This window comes from Camellia sinensis, chromosome 3, assembly GCF_055761805.1.
Source record: "Camellia sinensis isolate YWXY chromosome 3, ASM5576180v1, whole genome shotgun sequence".
In the NCBI taxonomy this organism is placed as follows: domain Eukaryota; kingdom Viridiplantae; phylum Streptophyta; class Magnoliopsida; order Ericales; family Theaceae; genus Camellia; species Camellia sinensis.
Window position 1 is genome coordinate 92,799,834 of NC_138963.1, and position 7,994 is coordinate 92,807,827.

A 7,994-nucleotide genomic window follows, 5' to 3' on the forward strand; every position below is an offset into this window, starting at 1 on the left:
ATATTTGTAAAAAATTAAATTAATCAGATATCGTTAATTCTTTCATTCACTCACATTTGTATTCAGTTTTATATTTTAAATTACAATTGTTATTTATTTTTATAAATAGATGAATGTGTAAACGATATTTGATTAATTTAATTTTTTTGTAGATATGTTTTAATTAATATATTATAAAATATGAACGATTCCAATTATCGAAATGGATCTTGAAATGAGCCAATTTAATTACACAGTAGCCGCCTCAAATCCATCTTTTCCCCCCAGTTTTTATATTTAGCACAAAATTCAAATATTATCATGCTATTACATGTTATGATTTTGCATAAAGAAAAAAACTCTCTCCGTCGAGAACTTCAGCCTAAAGATATTGTTTTAAGCAGCAGGCTTCTCACTGGTCCAAAGCAGAATGGGCCTCCGTTGGCCTATCATAATGTTCACATCGATGATTCGAACTGTTCAATATATAGGACTCGTTAAACAATGCATTTATGTAAACAATCATATTGATCAGATATCAATAGTCACTTAATCAAATCACATTTGTGTCAACGATTTTTTTTTTTAAATTATATTTATCGTTGACTTAAATATAATCTGATCAAATGACTATCAATATCCGATCATCGTAATTTTTTACAAGTATAAAGTACTCGACAAACCCTATATATTGCACGGTTTGAATTATCGATGCGGGTTCTGTGCTAGATCCGCAGAGGCCAACAACACCCTTACGTTGAAAAACTTAAAGAGAATTCTATCCCTTGTTTTAATCCTTTAGGTCACGTTTGTTTGGTTTTATAGGATGAAAGAGATTTAAGACTATGGTGAGTATGAGTAAGGAGATTATTAGTATAATAGTATTAGATTCGAGATGCATGGTAAAAAGTATTTGTTTATACACTACTGAATAGTAATATCATAGATATTATTAATATATAAAATTAATATTTTTTAATTTTTAGTATTTTTTAATATTATAATTATTTTTTTGTTGTAAAAAATATAATTTTTAATTAAAAATTATTTAAAAATCTACTAATCCACTCACTCAATTTATAATCCCAACCCTCCAATAATTTTGTTAGACCTACCACATGAGGGATTACTAGTCCAAGAGAATAGTTAATCTTCTCATTTATATCTCCAACCAAATACTTTTTAGGTGGGTTTCACAAACTATTAGTTCTTTTTTTTTGGTACAGACACAAACTATTAGTTCAATCTCTCTTCTCACAGGGCTAAACAAACATTACCTTAGATTTTATTACATAGTGCCACTTTAATTATATGAATTGTTAGGTGCTTATATATAAATAATTTATGAAACAAATTTAATTAATCTAATAATTATAGTGACATAATTTTATTATAAAATAAATAATATATTTTCATTAATGATTGAATTATGTGATTACTATATTAAAATAATCTTAATTTTTCAAAAAATAATCTAGGCACATGATACAGCAAACTATTATCAAAATAAAACTCCCAATAACCCGGTGAGACCCAAATAACACGAGCTTCTTTTTGTGCACCACAAAACATGTCAGCTCACATAATTTTTTCATTTAGATATCAACTTTCAAACAAAATTCATTTCAATAGTTGATATTTGAAAAATTAAATTTTTTTTTTAATTGTTAATATTCAAACACCTCATTTTTATTGAGCAATTTATGTTTTAAATTTTTGTTCAACAATTAATATTTGAAACAATAAACAGTGTGGACTGGGAAAAAAAAAATGATGTGCATTAGAAATAAGGATGTAAGAAAAAATAAAAAAATTGATTAAATCGTTTGAACTGGACCGAACCGATTATATTTAGTCAATTTTTTAACAAAAATCCGTCTATACGATTTTTTTAATTTTTGATTTGGTTTCAATTTAAACACCTTGTGGACTGAACTAAACCAAAACCGACCGATTCAACATATGTCATATTTATAATATATATATATATATAATCTAATAATATATTGATATTAATAAGTATAATAAATTATTAATTTTAATTCATTAAATTTTATCATCTCTATATCTAAGTTTGTAAATTTTTATTATATATAATCTTAACTCTAATTCATTATTTCTTAAAGCTTTGGTATTTTTAAAATTTTTTGATTTGTATTTTTGTTAATTTAAGAATTGAAAAATATTTATTAAATAAATGAATTAAATATGTTTAAAATAATTGACAAATAATTAATTCAATATTTTTTATATACATTAGTGACTATACTAAAAAATGGTTAAAGTTTTAAAAATCTTAAATCGATTAAACCGTAATCGAACCGAATCAAACAGTTTCAATCAGTGCGATTTGATAAGAAAAACAATCTATATCAGTACTTAAAATAATAAAATTGACATTATCAATTCAACAATTTTTACTTAAATTTCAACCGTACCAAATCGATTACATCTAATTAAAATCTGCAAATAATACTCTCTCTAATTTTTTTTTTTTTTTTTTTTTGGGTTGAATATCCCACTTTTAATCGCCAAAAAATTGATAGAAATAAACATGACATCAAGTTAAAATTACCAGAGAAGCAATCTCTCAAATCCTCCTCCTGGCTACAGCTGAGCCGTGAGTGTACTATGGGACCAAAAAGGCTTCAATCACGATCACCCACCCCATCTCACGACCCGCTACTCTCATTCGGGTTGTGTTGTCGGGTTATCTCTTCTTCCTCCTTCGCTTCTCGAGGCGCTTCCGCCGGAGCCTCGCCGCCGCCGCTTCCTGTTCCACTACTGCTCGTACTTTCCTCCGCCGGCGGCGGAGGGGGAGGCGGCGAAGGATGGTCGACCCGGCCGTCGATACATGTGGCGCATTTGGTCTCGATCCAACCTTCGAAATCGTACTGGACGTGACCCATGATCCGTCTGCCCGAACATAGTCGGCCGATCATGACAGCAATCGCACCCAAGATTGTGATCACTGCGAGAACCGCGATGACGGGTCCGACTGACCCGTATCCCGAATGAGCTGTGTAAGCTTCTTGTTGGATCTCTTGCGGCGGCGGCGGAGGTAGTGGTAGTTGCTGCTGTGGGTCTATTGGAGTAGTAGACATTTGAGTGGTTCCCAAAATCAAGTGATGTCTATAGATGCCAAAACTACGAGGTTTTGGTACTAGGGTTTAAGAGTTTTCGAATCTTTTGATTGCAAAGCAGATATGAAGTAATAAAAGTAGGCTAAAAATGAATAACACGAACTGGGTTTGTTGTAAAGTTGTGATTTTGGTAAAGTTAAGATCCTGCAGACGGGAAAAGAAAAGAAAAAAAAAAAATTCAGGCTTTAGTGGTTTACAGAGGAGAGAGAGAGAGAGCAGCCCAAACTGGGTTTGTCCTAAAGTTGTGATTTTTGTGAAGTTAGGATCCTAAAAAATACAAAAAAATACGAAGAAAGAAAAGAAAGGCATCAGTGGTTTACAGGAGAGAGAGAGAGAGAGAGAGTCGATGGAGAGAGGAAAATGTAAAGAGGTTTGTTTGCATTTGGGATTCAAAAAGAAAAAATAAAGGGTTGAAAAAGAAAAATAAAGAGGCCAGAAAATTGATCGAGCTATCGATAGAGGTGGAATGGTGATCTTTGGGGAGAGGATGAAAAAAGAAACAAATGGGGAAAGGTGGGGGATATGAGAAAATAGAGGAGAAGTGGAGGGAAAGTGGAGAGAGAGAGGAGAGGAGAGGAGAGAGAGTGTTTGACTGAATTAAGGGACTCAAGGGAGGGAGGGTATGCTGGGTTTGTGTGGGGAGCAAAACCCAAGAAGAATAAAAAGAGAGCAACTTTATGAAATAGTCATGGTTAGTTACCTTTCTAATGGACCTTTTCTGGTACTGCAAGAAACTGCGATAAAAATGATTTGACACATTTTTAAAAATGGCAATTCTAAAGCTGACGTGTTGAAAAAATTATTAGTTAATTTTACAGTATCACATAAGAATATTTTATATTAATTACAAATTTTCATATTTTTTATATTATTATCTAATTACTTAATATAAAATTATAAATTTTACCGACTACACCATTCCTGACCCATATATATGTGATATTGCCGTAAATCAACTAATAACTTCTCGACTTGTTGAGCACTTGCGCCTGCACCTGTGCCCCCCTCTCTCTCCTTCGAAAACTAACAACCTTTGGCCGTTGATTCTCTTTTCTGTTCACATCCTCCCAATTTGGTTTGTTTTTTTTTCACTTTATTTTATTTTTTTGATAAATTATATTATCCTTTTTAAATTTAATATAATTATATTATGTTATCTTAAAATCTTAATTTACATATGGGTAAAATATTAATAAATTTTAAAATATGATCTTATAAATTGTTTAATTCTTCATTTCTTCTTATAAATCCAAAAGTCTCATTAAATTAGAAATTATACAAAATGGTAGTCACTTACACATTTGATTAATTTTTGAGAGATAAAAGTAGATTTCTGCAAATGTGAAATTACACATTTGAACAGTTTGCACTATTCAGGTTTTGAATTTTCCCTCATTTTGAAACAAATCTCATATAACGTAACACTTCAATAATGTAACACTCCAACGTAACGCACTAAAAAACTCTTTAATGTATTTTTTTCAAACGTAACAACATAACACTTTAAACTTTTTCTGAACGTAATACTCTACTGTAACGCACAAAAAAATTCTTTAGTATACTTTTTCCAAACGTAACAACATAACACTTTAAACTTTTTCCAAACGTAACACTCCAATTAATGTAATTTCAAATGTAATAGTCTAATGTAACACACATAAAAATACTAAAAAACTACTTAGTATATTTTTTTTTCCAAAATGTAACACTTACAGTTTGAAATTATACATTTACTCAAAGCTTATTAAGGAATTTTTGTACTCCATTTGGAATGGTTTGAAGAATCTCACTCTTTTAGAATAGTTTGAAAAATTTCACATCATTGTTTTTGGAGTGTTACATTGGAGTATTACGTTTGAAAAAAATATACTGAGGAATTTTTTTGTATGTTATATTGGAGTGTTATACTAAGGAATTTTTTTAGATTATTACGTTTGAGTATTACAGATTGAAATTATACATTTGCGTAAAACTTACTAAAGAGTTTTTGTACTCATTTTAAAATATTTGAAGAATCTTATATCCTTTTAAAATGTTTGAAAAATCCCCATATTTCAAGTCATTTTTGTAATCTTTTTGACATGTTTGAAAAATCTTACATTTCAAGTCATTTCAAATAAAAAAGTTTCCCATATAAAAATTCATCCAAAATTTGATTTTTATAGGTTGTGTATTTTACCTTTCTACTATAAAAGAAAAAAGAAAGAAGAAGAAAACATAATAGAAATAAGGATATAATTGTAAATTTAATTTTCAAATAATATATTAAAGAGTGATTCTATTTACACACCACCAATTCTCTCAGCGCACATAATTTCTTTCGAAAAATTTATTACATCTTTATCTTTCTAGTTAATTACATTTTAACCTTCACATAAATTTCTTAATCCACACAACCCATCCTCACCAGCCCTAACCCTAACCCTAACCCTAACCCTAACCCTAACCCTAACCGTCGTCGTCGCAGCCATTACTAGCTTTAGCCAGACTTCATTCGCCATCCCTAGCTCCAACAACCTACCCCCTACCATCCCCATCTCCTCCATCCCAACTTTAACACTAAACCCTAACATTTTCTCACTGCCGTCGCTGCTAAGCCATCAACTAACAGCGTCGCCTCTCTGAATCTCCTTCAATTTGCGCTTCTTCTTTGCAAATTCCCTTTCCACTGTTATTCCCCCCATTCCAGCTCCTTTCTTTTCCTATTTCCAACTATAGCTCCTTATTCTTCTTCTTTTCTTCAAACCCTAGATCTAGAAACCCAAATCTCTCTCTCTCTCTCTCTCTTTCTCTCTCTCTCTCTCTTGCAACTATAGATCGAATAATGGAGTGGAGAAGCTGAGTCGCATTGTGGAAGGGATCTAGATGACGGGTAGCGACAGTGGGTGGCCAACAGGGATTGAAGAGGGGTGACGTGGGTAAGGGAGATACAAGTAGCACTGTTAGCGGTGTGGGAAATGGCAACGCGAGTTGCTACCGTGGTAAGGGCACGAATGGATTAGGAATGGAAATAGAAGAGGAGATGATGTCGGTCGGATGGTGGCAGTGGTAAAAAGAGATAGGATAACTGACGACAACGGGTGATGGTGGCGGTGGCGGTGGCGGTGAGGTAGAGTTAGGGTTAGGGTTTGAGAAGATGATGATATTTTGGGAATATTTGAAAATTGATGGTGTGTATTGAGTGAAAAATAGAAAATCAAAATTGGTTGTGGTGTGCAATGAGTAATTGGTATGTACTAAGAGGGTTTGTGGTGTGTAAATAGAATTACCCTATATTAAATCTACCTTTCCAAAATTAATGGGATTAATTGGTTTATAAAAAAACTTTTGGGACTAATCAGATCACCATTCCTCAAGATGAGATTTATAGGTAAATTTTCCTTTGCATAACACAATATGCTTCCATCAATCATTTATAAGTTGTATAAATTAAAATAATGATTTTTTTTGCCAAAATCTCTCAATTGGGCCTCTTTAGTGAAAAAAACAATCCCAACTTTTTAAATTTATAACCTCCCGAAGAAAAAACGCCTTCTTCATAAAGGATAAATAATTTTATTTTCACTTTTTATGGACAACCTTATGCTTAGTAACTAATTTTATATTTCAAATTTTGAAATGATATAACTTTTGATCTATATATTGGTTTTTAATAAAATTAGTATTTTTAGAACTGACCCAAAAAAAAAAAAAACTTTGAATTTAAATAAACTTTAAAAAAGTAGGAGATTTTTACAAATATAAACCTCCAACTTTGATATTCAAATAGATTGACGTTAGAGATGAATCGATGATCAATGATTATGTAGAAGATGACATTTTTGATGTGAAAACAAACGAGCAATAGAAATAGCAATGAATCTGTACCAAAATACGATAATTTTGCTTTTGAATAAGAGTTCTTCAGAAAGTGTTTTGGAAAGAAACTAAAGCAGGAATGATTTGGTGTATACAAGTCTCTGTCTCTCTATATATATGCAAGGTTATTAAAGTAAATTCACATTATATCTTAATGGAGAATGGTGTTTCCCTGGATACAATTAGCTTATGTTCTTTTTTTCACAAAAATGTTAGGCGAATGGGGTTTTGGCCAAAACTCGAAAAAAAAAAAAGACTATGAGTTTAGACAGTTTACTATATAATTTTCAATCACGCTACATCCACCGAATATGAATATACCCAAATTGCTTGAATGAGGTGGCTAGGGTTGTACCAAGTTGAGTCCCATTTGCCCTAAAAGTGGGTTTGTTTCACGCGCAAGCCAAAAACCCAAACACTCTTCTCTGCCCTCTTCTCTCTAAAGTGCGTTTGTACGCTTCTCTTTCTGCCATTTTCTCTCTCATACACTCCTCTCTCTCCCACATAGCATTGCTGAGGCAAAACACAACCAAGATCACCATTTTTTTTGGTTGTATAGAACCAAATCACATATTCATCAATCCCTTTATCAAGAGCCCAAAACACTTCAATCATCAATTGAAAAAGAAAAAAAAAAAGAAGAGATAATTTGGAATTCAGGTGTACTTTCTTGAAAAATAAAGGAATTGGATATTAAATTAACAATCACTTCAATTCTAATCTCTTTAAAGCTTTCTTTGTTTTGCACTCCAAGAGCACAACCCATTGGCCTTGTTTGCACAAAGACTCATTCTTTTTTGCAATCTAAAAGACCCAAGAGTGGAAGATCATTTTCTTCATCATTTTCGTATACACTCACTTCACGGATTTCAAATCTTTTGTGTGTGTGTGTGTGTGTATGAAGAAGGGTCACTGGAGATCGCCGGAGTTGGTTGCTTCTCTACTTGTTTCCTAGGCCACTCTTTCTTATTTCTTCTTCCCTATCTTCTTCTTCCACCTTTTCAATGCTTCAAA

General features: G+C 31.9%; 1 long non-coding RNA gene across 1 annotated transcript; it reads right to left on the reverse strand.

The window, feature by feature from the left end:
- Positions 1-228: 228 nt before the first annotated feature.
- LOC145822671 (uncharacterized) lies at positions 229-3,773 on the reverse strand. Its single transcript, XR_014364318.1, has 2 exons — positions 2,555-3,773; positions 229-455 (listed from the first exon to the last, which is right to left on the reverse strand). It is a non-coding gene; the product is annotated as an uncharacterized LOC145822671 (long non-coding RNA).
- Between the last annotated feature and the right edge of the window lie 4,221 nt (positions 3,774-7,994).